Below are 13,669 nucleotides of genomic sequence, written 5' to 3' on the forward strand. Positions count from 1 at the left end.
GCGGTTTTGAAACGTCTAGGTGATGTCCTCGCGGCGGTAGTAAAGCGCGCTCCCAGCTCCCGTCACCGTTGTGGCGAACGCAGCTGTCTTGGGTTGTCGCTGTCTCCCACCGACGCACAGGGAGACACCTTCCCGGTGGAGGAGAAGTCTTGGAGACTGCAGTAGTGGACGACCTCCTGGGGCACGCCACGGGTCCGGTCGCCCGACCGCCGCGCATCCCGGTCACGCTGCACTCACGGTGTTCTTCTTCGGCTGCTCCTGCCGCGAGCCGCTGTCGTTGGCCGCCTCCGATTGCGGGATAGCTGTCCCCGGAAGGCGATGATGATGGTGTCGTCGGCACGTTTGGAACGTACCCCGTATAGCATATCGTCGTTATCGTCTTCATTTTCCAGTTCACTTCGTTACAGACAGCCAGCCAAAATCAAGGCACCCCGGACTAGAGATCCCTTCCACGGATCCAGGCCCATTCATCAGAATCTGAACAATAAATGAAATATTTATTCTCTCTCTCACCGAAAGCGCACTTGCCATTTGCTTAAATACTGAACCACCTGACATAGTGGAGCAAAATTTTTCCTGATTACTTTCCCATGTTCGGTCATACGCTGTTTCTCTACCTTTTTTGTGTCTGTTAAAAAAATTGGTTGATGCTCAGCGCTAGTCCTGTGTCTTTTTTTCCTTGTCGTCCTGCTTATATGGCACTGCTTTACCATGTTCCATTGCTCCAAACATATAGCCCATATTTAAGACTTGACGAGCTTCTCTTAAACTGGGGGACGCAGCGGTCTTTGTCATTTGGAGTATCGTTCGTTTGGTTGTATACGTTGTGTTTTTATCTGGTCAGCCTTTTTTACAGAGTAGCCTTCCGCAGCGTATTTGCGAATCCCTGCATGTCTACACATTAGATATCACACACAGAACACAGATATTCTGAAATGGGAGTAAAGGACCTGTCGCAATGCTCAGTACCAAGTCGGAGTTTTCAATACTCCTTCCAATGGGGGTAACGCCATATGCACATTATTTCTGTGGTTTATTCAGTAGTATATGGAAATTCCATTTTACTGCAACTAGAATGGGAGTTTTCAGGCAGACCATTGGAGATATATGATTTCCTCCCACTGAGAGTTTTCAGGGTTCGCATGGGAGTACTGCTGCCCTGCATTCGGGGTATTTTTTTTTTTTGTTTTTCGACGTTTTATATAAGCGCTGCAGAGCAATCTGTTACTGAATTTTGAGTTGATAATGAGCGCACTGATCGCATTTTTCTTTTTCGTTCAGGATTGTCTAGGAACCCCATAGGAAATATTTTTCTAGTCTTTTTCTGCTTCAAACGTTTTAACGGCAAAACGAGAACAGTTTGTTTTGTGAACGCAGTCAATTTATTGCATTGCAATTACATACATACGAAATGCCTGTGGACACGTGAATAACACACTAAATACGCTGAATCAACAAAACACCTACTTCAAAAAGAAAAGGTATCTTGTTAAAAACTTTACTACAGCGCGCTTCAACGAAAAATATTTGAGCCATTTGCAACCAGTGAGGTCAGAATGTCGTCTATGCACTGTTTTCTTACACGTGCCTCCAAAACGCTGACGTTGCCGAGCCTCCTGGCATTTCTCAGGAAACCACAGGGATAAATAACATATTGCTTTAAATGTACGGGAACAAATACAGACCCATAATGGACATCAGACCAGAAAAAAAAAATAAATGGCATTTTAGTGATGACGCACCTGTCACTCTTGTTGCTATCTCACCCCTAATGTCTCAATACTAGTTTAAAGCTATGCAAAATTACCCTTCCATCCGGCACACCTGCGCTCACTAGTTGGTCAAGAGAATGTTCTGTTCGAAACTGCGCATGACCCTTGTTGCGACCAACTTATCAAAATGCTTCATCTCCCTCGTTTCTTTTCCTCCTGTATAGCGTGGTGGGTGCGGGCTCTAGATAGTACCACCCGAAATTACCCTCTCTCCGCTCACCCAAAGTTGAGAAAACATTTCCGTCGGTTTGACACCTCCGTCCTATCCCCCCCCCCCCTTCCCCAGCAAAAAAAAACAGTCGTCCTTAGTCCCAACAGAATGATCCCACGAATGACATTTTCTGGTTCAATTTACGCGCGCCTAGCGCACGAAAGCTCCCTTTGTCGACCTAAGACTCCCGATATTCTCCTTCCCCAGTGAAAGCAATGAATCACCGGCTGCACGCGGAAGTCATCCTTCTGGTAGCAGGCGCGGCGGGTAGCGGCAGCGAGCGCGCGCGTCTGACCCACGGCCGTGGTAGAACGGCGGCGAGCGCGCGCGCAGCCGCTCTAGCCCGGCCGTGCCAGACCCATAGAGTTTCTTACAATATACACTACAGAGAAATGTGGCACTGGCGTCTATGCGGCTTACATGAAGGACGTCTGTGTCTTCATGGACCACCATTACACCATGCGGTCGCCTTAGTTTCAGAAATGGCTTGGATTGAAACGTTTGAGTGAACGCAAATATATAAACAAAGTGCCACAAAAACCGCGAAAAATTGTGTTCAATTATATAAGCGGAACATAAAACTGGCTGTTTTAAATCTAAGGAAAAAGAAAGTAAAGCTAATTTTTGCCGGAACAAATTGTGCCTTCTATTCTGAAGCCAACCTGGTAGTTATGAACAATGTTAACATTTGGGCGGTAAACTCATTCGAGACTCTTATTTTATTATTTTTTTAATTTTTGAGGTAATATGTTGTTCGAAGAATTTGTAAAGTTTTTTTCTTGAGTGTGCCTATAAAAAGTCGCCTTCGTGGTGAACTATAGCACCGACCATCAACTATAGTTTAACAGAACTTGCAGCTGAACGAGTTGTTTGATTGATTGTGGGGTTTAACGCGCCGACGCAACGGAGGCGATGAGGCGCGCCGTAGTGGAGGGCTCCGGATTAATTTTGACCACCTGGGGATCTTTATCGTGCGCCGAAATCTCGTACACACGGGCGTTTTTGCTTTTCGCCTCCATCAGAAAAGCGGCCGCCGCGGCCGGGAATCGAACCCGCGACCTCGTGCTCAGCAGCGCAACGCCTTAGCCACTGAGCCACCGCGGCGGGGTGAACGAGTTGTTTTTGTACTTGACGAGAAAAGAAAAGGTTTCGGTAAACAGTCGTTGACGAGGACAAGACAGAACGGATGCAGGCACCCGTATCTGCCGCATGTTGCCTTCTTCGAAGTACTTTTTGTTTCCTTTTAAATGCAGAGCATTTCAGTAACTCACTATGTCACCCGCGTTGTCCCGTCGTAGTCCGCACCGTCGTTGTCCGCACCGCTCCCCCTACACTATATAAAAGAAAATACTATCCTGCGCCAGGTTTTGATCCCTCGACCCTACGTGCGGAACGCAATGTACATGGTGCTCTACCCACTGCGCGACAAAGCCGACACAGAATGGACGCTACGAACGCGCCTTATATCGTTGACTCATTCAAATTACTGCTGACGAGCGCTCTCTCGTCAGCAGTTGCCACGAGTGCAACAAGAATAACGTAACGCAAACTACTTACCGTCGTGCGCCCCCGGAAATGCTCTGCATTTCATCCTGCTCCTCGAGAGGGGGATGTTTCACTGCGTCTTCTCTCGGTCGCGGGACCCATGGTGCCATCTGGCGGAGGCGCGGCACAACTCGTAGCACTTTCTTTGAAAAAGCGCATCGAAAGCGCGCCAAATATGAAATAGAGATGACGCGCTTTCGAGGCAATCCGCCGACGCGGCTGCTTTGTGTACAGACTCGGCGGCGAGCGTCCCGGGATTCTGGTGCCGACCGAACCCCATTGTTTGTGCCTTTCTTCTTATCCCACTCTCGAGCTCCTCGCATGTGCGGTTCTATTTTTGTAAGCTACAAATTTTGCGGCGGCATATTACCCATTCAGTCATACGTCTTTCGACTGCGGCTTGACCAACGTGAGGTACGATCACGCACTGACTGCTGTTTAACCGAAGACGGGTACCACAGATCCGGGAGGATTTCGGCTTCCGCGTAGATCGTGGACGTAATATTGCACAGTAATAAAAGCAAGTCCCAAAAACCGGTTAAAAATCCAACGGTCTTGACAAGCACAAGAGAAAAGCAGGGTCTTCCTATACACCCCCACGAGGACATGGCTTACCAGGCGCAGTTTCCTCAGAAGGGAAAAGGTTAGGGCGTGTTGGTTCATCGTCACACGGAAAACAAGCGATAAATAAAAACACGGGACGAGGAGTAGACGGGACAAGCGCTGACTTTTCAACAAAAAGTTTATTGCCGCTCCAGCGCTTATAAACAAGCCTGGGAGCACGACTAACAAAAGATTCCGCCGGCGTAATTGATTTTTTCAAGACAAATGACCATGCAAGTTTAACTGCCTTTTCTGTTGACATAGAAGATTCGTTTTATTCTTTGCCACATGAAGGGTTGCTGTCCAGTGTCGAGGCCGCCATTGATGACTTCGGTGCGGTCGGATTTCAGAACGTGTGTGGTGTGAGCACGAGTGGTTTCTTGGAGCTTTTATCTTTTTATCTTACATCAACCTATGTTTCATTTGACAGTAACATTTACCTGCAAAAGCAGGGTGTTTGTATTGGGTCGTGCATTGCACCGGTTTTAAGTGATTTGTTTTTAGCCCGTTGTGACAACGCCCTCTTTCAGCGGCTAGGTGAGCTTAAAGTGTTGAAAATTTTCAGATGAGTCGATGACTTTTTAATTGTTTTAGACACTTCATGTTTTATTGACCCACCAGCCATGAACAGCATTAATGCCGCTTTATTATCGTGTCACCGTCTTGTGTCGCGTATCTTGGCCGCTTTCAATGCCTGTTTTACGCCGCTCATTTTTACTTTTGAATTGCCCGAGAGTGACAGCATCACTATTTTAGATTTGCGGCTACGTTTTGAGGATGATCACGTGTGTTGGTTGTACGAGCCTAGAGCCAACAAGCCGCCTCTGCCGTACAGCTCGGCACACTCTAAGCTGGTAAAGAGGAATATTGGGCTGTCTTCCTTGTCTAGCGCTCTCAGCAAGTCATGCCCGCACGCAGTGGATGAAAGCCTTGGAAAGCAGGTGGTACATTTGGAAGCCGCGGGTTACCCCAGGCAGGTTATTGTTTCCGTCGCGGAAGGTTTACATCGCAAAAGAAAAATTGAGTCTTGTTTGAGCGATGAGCAGAAGGCAGAAAATCAGAGAAAGGACAAAGAAAGAAGAGCTAAAGAAAAGATAGCTGTCATCCCTTACATACATAAAATCTCGCATAACCTCAAGAAAGTTGGGCAACGTTCAGGGATCAAGGTCTTGTTCACGGCACCTAACAAGCTTTTGGCTTTGTGCACGTTGAGCTGTCCCACGCGTGCGCGGAAACCGATCAGCGCTATCAAGCACTTAGACGCGTTTGTGAAATGCCGACGTAGCGTTGTCTACAAAATTCCTTTGTCGTGTGGCAGACACTATATCGGCCAGACCGGCAGATGCTTAAACGTTCGCCTACAAGAACACAAGAACAAGGTCAGGAGCGTAGCCACCGACGGCCAGCTGGCTGCCTACTGTAAAAAATGTGTCTCGGGTAACCAGTGTCAACCCCTGTACGACCAGACTACCATCTTGTATTTTCACCGCTCGGCCCTCGCAAGGAAAATTGTGGAAGCGGCCGAGATAGCGAGGTCGGGGGATCAATGCGTCAGCAGGCCGTCTGTGGCTTTATCGAAACACGAATTGGATTTCTTATCGTAGGCGGCACGTCACTGTTCTTCTTTTTTTGGCCTCCGTTTTTGGTGTTTCCCTTTCTTTTTCCCCTCTCTTCGTGCTCCCAGACTTGTTTATAAGCGCTGGAGCGGCAATAAACTTTTTGTTGAAACGTCAGCGCTTGTCCCGTCTACTCCTCGTCCCGTGTTTTTATTTAGCGCTTGTTTTCCGTGTGGCAGTTTTCTCTCCAGTACACATACTAAAAAACTCCATGTCCAGACCGGCAGCGATGAAAAAGAATGGTGGCGTCAAACTCTACTCCCGTCATGGCGGCCGCTCGGCGTTCGTTTTGTCAAAACCGAAACTGACACGAATAAACGACGTCGTAAATGATTATTCACGCTGCGATCGACCGTCTAATGTGACATTCTATGATTAGTGGGCTAATCGGCACCCATAGCAGCGAAAAAAACGTAACGCGAACATTTCGTGTTCGTACTCTTTTATTGGCGTAAATGACACGGGTTAAATCCACAGTTGATTTTAGATCATATTATTTTTTTTTTCATTTCTTTGCATTTTGTTACAAAATTGTTTCGCAAAAGTCACGTATCACCAGCACTGTCAGAGCTCTAAATGTGTGAACTTTGCGAGTTCTCCCCAATCCTGCATGCAGAGGGCGTCGCAAACTTGTATTTTTCTCAATAGTTACAGTGTCACTCTAGTTTGCAAGGTGGGTCCTAAATGGCGTGACGGTGGCACCTCAAAATGTGGCCATTGTTGATGATTTTATTGTACTTCCAATTTTTGTGTTGAAATTTCTTTCGGCAAATAATCAATGTTTGATTGATTGTAGGATTTAACGTGCCGACGCAAAGCAGACGATGAGGCGCGCAATAGTGGAGGGCTCCGAAACAATGTTTACCGCCTGGGGATCTTTAACGCGCGCCGACATCTCATACCCACGAATTTTTGCTTTCCGCATCCATCAGAAAAGTGGCCGCCCATGCCGGTAATCGAACACGCGCCTCGTGCTCATCAGAACAACGCCCTAGCCACTGCGGCGGCTAAATAATGAAGAATTACACTCATTAGAATTCGCTAACTTCGCTGATAATGCATTCATTGGAAATACAGGACGTCGCCCTGTTGGAGCTTGTGTCTACTCGGGAAAACATTTTCATGCATATTTAAGGGCAGGCGCGCTCCATGTGTTCAAATTTTCACACGAAAGTGCTCTGTGTTCTGGCAATAGCCAACAGTTCACCGGACAAATAAGTCATTCCTGAACAGCGTTAAGCTCTTCCTTCTAGTTAGCCACTTCTCCGTGCACTCCTTTTTCACTGAATGCAGTACTGGTGGAAATAAAAAAGCATTTATTGATTGATTGATGTTTATTGATATTAGTATGGTAGGCGAAATGAAATGAGATTGCGACAACAAACAGGTTGAGAACAAGGAAGTCGGCAACAGCAGAAATGACAAAGGAGCAAGACACCTGCTGCCCAAGGTCACTTTTTTGGTTCATTCCAAGGACGAAGATAACACCTTTCAAGCCAATGCACACCTGGCCTTGAAAAGGGGCACCCCTTAGTCACGTTTCTTATCTAAACCGGTCATGCACGTGCCGGAACCTCTCTCCCACTTTTTCTCTCAAGGAAAAGGACGCGAGGCAGGTCGGAGCACGTGTCAAAGCACGGACGCTGCCTTCAGTCTGCTCCGAGTTTCGCATCGAGTAGGCTGTGTGGCGCTTTACGCCGCGCTGATTGAGTATACGTCTGTGTCGTTCCCAGTCATGGAAGCAAATGTTTACGCTATTATCATTGCAGCCAGGAAGAAGATGGCGGTCCTGGATAAGAGGCGTCGGAAGAGCCGTCGCAACCCGGGGCTTCTGCGGCGCCTGCAGCTGGAGAACCTGATCGTGCACTGCTTCATGTCCCGCAGAAGCCACCGCGAAGACGCGCCTTCTGACAGCAGCAGTGACGAGAACTTCGAGCCTGCCCTCCCGCTGAATGTTATTTCAAAGCGGAAATGTCCCGGAGACCATGTCGACGGTATGTGCTAAACCCCACCTCTTCTATTCTCTCGTGTTTGTGTTAGGGTCTCTTTTTATGCTTTTAACATCGGGTGCTCTGTTTTGCTGCCCTTTAAGTATGGAATGTGCTCATACTATGTATTCTCCTTATTTGAGTGACCATCTTCACTAAGCTCGTACAAAGTTTTTGGGACCTTTCCAATTACCCTTGGAAAGATTCGGACGGCGACAATGCTTGTACCTTCATGCTGATATTTTCTCTACATCTCTTCTGGAGGATGAGTACATTTATGTCCAACACAACAGCTAAGCAAGTACAGTTTGCTCGCTTTGAGTTAGTCTTTTCAAATGACTTGTAAACTAGTTTTATTCATTTGTTTTTTTTTCAACATTCTCCATGCGCAGACGACCAGGGACCATCCAAGCATCCACGACTGCTTTGTCCTCCTGATGCAGACCCTGCCGACAAAGGCGCTCACGCCAACCGCGAGAACTGCGAACAGAACGTTCCGGCCGCGCAACCTATGGACGACCAGCACCCTGTCGGAGGATATGCCTGCCCAGATCCTGATTTCGACGACTTGGGGGAGGAGCCAGTCCTGCCCCCTATTTTCGCTTTCCTGGATGACTAATACACCCGCGGCACCAAGAGTTATTCTTTTGTACAAATGGTAGTTCCATATGCCGTTGTTGTGATCCACGCCGTATCCTAGCAACAACGGGCAATCTTGAGGAAGGCCGCAGCAGCTTTAAGGTCACTTGAGACTGTTTGAAACAACAGCAGCACTTTTGTTTTAGAAATGTTTTTCTGTATTACCACTGCTTTTTCTGTGCCCAAAAAAACGACCGTTTACAAAAAGTATGTACACGATATTTGTCTTCAGCGAAATACACACACCTAGTCTTCATAGCACTTATTATGCATCATAGTTTATTAAAATAAACTGTAAACAACACCAGGGTGTAATTTTTGAACTGGCCTCTAATATTAATGACAATTATTAAAACATTTAAACAAGAAGACAAAATTATTGTAGCATATCCATAACAACCCAACACAGGTGATGCTATCAAAGTTACTCGTCATAACACGGCACATATAGTACTCTGGTCGACGGACGTGAAAACGAAGAACAGAAGTTGCTTAATAACATTAGTTCAACTCTTCTTTCGCCTTCATACAATTCGGACATAATACAAAACCTCGAAACAACAATAAGCCACCAAAAAGTAGAACAAATGGGCAGCTCTGCACCGCATTTTACCTGCGCCAAGTGCGCAGGTTACAAAGTCAACCGTAGATATGTTACAGTAGTGCCACAATTAAATACTTGTTTGCAAATAAAAAAAATATTTGGGGTAATTGCGACCAGAGAAACATTATGACCCAACAAAAAGAAACCACGAACACCAGAAACTTCGCCCAAAGCACCAACTTCGTTTCGCATGGATACGCATAAAAATGCCACATTGGATGTGTGATCATGCTTATCGGTTCCAGGATTGTGGAAGTACATTACTTATCTGAAAGTTGTAAAGATACCGTTAAAATCAAGGAATCCCCCAGGCATGTGTAGTCCATCGGGCTGTGATTCCGGCGCCTACGCCCTTCATGCATGCAGGTCGTTTCGCAGCCAATAAGAATTTTACACTGGCGCATTCCTGCGTCGACAACGATTCTGGGAAAAGAAATTACCGAGTGCTTTCTCAACGAGAAACCAAAAAGCAGTCAAAATGTATGCTCCATGGAGCATAAACGATATGATTCAATGTATACATGGAGCGGAGGATGGCCTGAACTTTGGATAAAAGCAGCAAAAGTGTGGCAAACTTTGCAGCGATCATTGATGTTTCACAAACGCGACGGTGTATACTATTGGCGTACGCTTCCTCGTACATTACGTATGCCTTTTCAATGCCACAACTTAAATATGTCGCGGCTACCACGACTGGGAATCCAACTCGTGCTCTTGGGCTCACCAGAAAAAAGCCACAGCTACTGAGCAACCGCAGCGGGTGATTCTAGGTGCATTCGCGTGAATTTATTATTTAAAAAAATCAATGCTAAAGTGCTGTCCTCTTCTCTTCGATCCTCCACGCCCAGTTTTTTGACGCTTACTCGAGGATGGCTTAGCTTCACTGCGCTACTGCGGGGTTCGCCGACCGTCCGACACAGTCAGTTGGCGGCCGCCGGCGGGTCGTGGTCGCAATTCGTTCGGCCAGTTAAAGCTAAGCCACGCACGATTTCTGCCAGGGAGAAGGTGCCCTTAGAATTTTAGTTGGTAGACTGTAGGAAGCTCAGTAAAGTTTATGAAATGTAAATGGTTTCACATAAGCGTAGATGCGACCCTTCGCCGGCCGGTACGATAATGGAATATTTTTGCCCACTAAATTCTAGAGAGGAGTCAGCCAACCTGTCTAGTCTAAAGGTGTGGTAATTATGCAGACCAAATTCTTGGTTGCTAATAAGCCAGGTTTCCTGTAGCAAACTTACGTCTGCGGAAAATTGGCAGCACACACAAGGTAAATCCGCAAAGCCAGCTGAAACAGAGCGACAAATTACATTGTAAAACTTTTAGAACCCCTATGATTCAGAGATACGGGCTGCAGCAGCTGCAGCCTGTAATATCTGTTCCTTGGGCTTGGAAACAGATCTACCTTTCTTGAATTTTTCTTTTGGCTACACTTCCAGGGCTTCAGTACCAGGTGATCCGAAACGTTTACTGGACTGATGTACATACTCCATGGGCCAAGCCTTCAGCTTCATGTCCGAGTCTGAAGAGGGCGAAAGGGGGGGGAGGATTCTCTGTGTCGACTTTAGGACCACGAACAGACGAAGTACGAGCTTCAGCGCAAGTAAGACCTTCCAATCCACGCTGAGAAGTAGTGAGAGTAGGCGAGACTAAGAGAGTCCGAGGCAGGATTTCATGCTGAGAGAGTGAACTGTCAGGGGCGCTGGAAACTTCTGGAATCACTTGCGCAGAAGAGGTACACAAAAACAGAGTGGGGTGCATATATGGCGCCAGCTGTGTCACCACTGTGCGAGACACGCACTCGATTATGCCGGAAGTTAACTGGGTGATTACTGAAGACACACCATTCTCAACAGCCGCTGCACAACGGAAGCAAAAGCTGGGTCAGCGAGGGAAGGCTGTTGGAGCCTGGCAACGGCTATTTCCGCCGCTGCAACAATGGTACTCACTCCGGCTGGATCAGCGAGTGATTGAGAGTGTTTGGGCATAACTCCTTCGTAACCATGTGTCCTTTCTTTACCAGTGGCAACAGCATCCCCCGGCGAGCAGCGACGCTCACCCATGACCTCAACAACCTGAACTTCTTGAGCTCTAGCAGGGCAATTTTAATAGTCAGCTGGGTGTGCCGCTCCAGATAAACAACATTTGGCGTCTCGGGCAGTGCATATTTCAACAGAATGGTTCTCCCCTCATACACGACACCGGGGAGACGATTTGCATTCCTTGGATGTATGGCTGTCAGGTTGGATGGACAATAATAAATTAGAGAAGAAACTCTTTAAACGAGACTATATTTGTATAAACCTAAAGCACAACAAAATGCACACAATGTACAGGTACAAACAAAAATGCAATACGGGGCTGCGAGTATGCGGCATAGAAAACAGCAATTAGTTCAAATAGCGGAAGAGTCACAGCCCGGGAACTAAGGAATGAGGCACGGTACGTAGTGATTACCGACACCGGTCGAAGTAGCCTTGAAATGTCCAGGTAGTGTGTTGTGGCCGCGGTAGTACAGCGCGCTCCGAGATCCCGTCACCGTCGTGGAGAACGCAGCTCTCTGGAAGCGCCGCTCTCGTCACCGATGCCCGGCGCGACGACTTGCTTGTGGAGAAGATGTCGTAAAGGTTGTCCTGGTGGAGGACCTCCTGGGGCACGGCACGGGTCCGGTCGCCCGACCGCCGCGCAGCCCGGTCACGCTACACACTTCAATCTCTCTTCTCCCTCGTCTTCCTCTCGGGATCGCCTCTGCCCGCCGGTCGCCGTCGCTGGCCGTTCCCGATTGGCTGGTGGCCGGCGCGAGCTCGTGCCATGGTCGCGAGCACTCGGTGCCGTAGCTGGTGTTAATCAACTTGGCGGAGCATCTTGCGCGTGTCGTCTGCTTAGCAGTTTCTTTTCGTCGTCTTCTTTAACCGGCGTTTGTTTTTTGCAGAAGAACGGAAAGTTGGGCTAGTTGGTATGTGTTCATCTTGGTGGAATACAGAAGCGCTCAAAAAAACAAGGACGAAGGAAGAAGAACACAACACGGCGCTTACTCGCAACTACTCGTTTATTGAAAAACATACACATATATACCATCCAGAGTACACGTGGTCGGATTCCCTCCCCCATTATACACACCATTACAAGACTTAACAGTGGTCGAGGCACATGCGGCAGAAAAAAATATAAGATACAACACACGCCAAACGTAAAGTACGCAAACCCTGAGAACAGCGCCACAACCTTAGATAGACCAAAGCTTTAGTTCCGCAACGTGTGACACAGATAGGAGTATTCCTTGTCGGTCAAATTGAGGGAGGGGGCGCTGACACAGCGTTTCCCAAACCTTTTAATGTGGAATGATTCAATAACTTCTCTCGTGGTTTTGTCCCGAACTTTTGATAAAACTGAAGCCTCGCAAAAAATCGGTGTACATCCACACGCAGAACAGTGTTTCGCCAAGTTAGAGCCATTCTTCGACTTAACAGAACTTTGATGCTCTTGCAGTCGTATATTCAAGCATCGCCCAGTGTGGCCCACGTAGATATGGCCACAATTCAACGGTAGGCAATAAACAACACACGTTGCACAACGAACAAAGGAGGGGTTGTGCTCTACTCCGCAATTTCGTTTTCTTGGGCATTTTTTACTATTTGATAATAACCTATCTACTTTGCTACACACACCGTTCAGTTTATTCGGAGCCGAGAAAACCACTCTAACATCAAACCTATTGGCAACATTCTTTAACCCATGCACGAACTTATGCACGTAGGGAATGACTGCCTGTTTTGTGGGCTGTTTTTTGCTGTCCTTTTCCTTGGCCTCAAAATTAGACTTCACACACTTTATTAACTTCAGAACAACCTTCCGCGCTCAGCCATTACAAAATCTTGTTCTGATAGAGTGTCCACAAGTTTTTATAATCAATTACATAGACTAAACAAGGCTGGTTTTCAAGAGTCGGTCGTGCGGAAGGTTGTTCTGAAGTTAAGTGTGTGAAGTCTAATTGGGCGGCGAAGGAAAAGGACAGCGAAAAACAGCCCACAAAACAGGCAGTCATTCCCTACGTGCATAAGTTGGCGCATGGGTTAAAGAATGTTGCCAATAGGTTTGATGTTAGTGTGGTTTTCTCGGCTCCGAATAAACTGAACGGTGTGTGTAGCAAAGTAGATAGGTTATTATCAAATAGTAAAAAATGCCCAAGAAAACGAAATTGCGGAGTAGAGCACAACCCCCCCTTTGTTCGTTGTGCAACGTGTGTTGTTTATTGCCTACCGTTGAATTGTGGCCATATCTACGTGGGCCAGACTGGGCGATGCTTGAATATACGCCCGCAAGAGCATCAAAGTTTTGTTAAGTCGAAGGATGGCTCTAACTTGGCGAAACACTGTTCTGCGTGTGGATGTACACCGATTTTTTGCGAGGCTTCAGTTTTATCAAAAGTTCGGGACAAAACCACGAGAGAAGGGATTGAATCATTCCACATTAAAAGGTGTGGGAAACGCTGTGTCAGCGCCCCCTCCCTCAATTTGACCGACAAGGAATACTCCTATCTGTGTCACACGTTGCGGAACTAAAGCTTTGGTCTATCTAAGGTTGTGGCGCTGTTCTCAGGGTTTGCGTACTTTACGTTTGGCGTGTGTTGTATCTTATATTTTTTTCTGCCGCATGTGCCTCGACCACTGTTAAGTCTTGTAATGGTGTGTATA

This window comes from Haemaphysalis longicornis, unplaced genomic scaffold (genome assembly GCF_048455015.1).
Source record: "Haemaphysalis longicornis isolate Haplotype H1 unplaced genomic scaffold, Haemaphysalis longicornis Haplotype H1 scaffold_7, whole genome shotgun sequence".
Classification (NCBI taxonomy): domain Eukaryota; kingdom Metazoa; phylum Arthropoda; class Arachnida; order Ixodida; family Ixodidae; genus Haemaphysalis; species Haemaphysalis longicornis.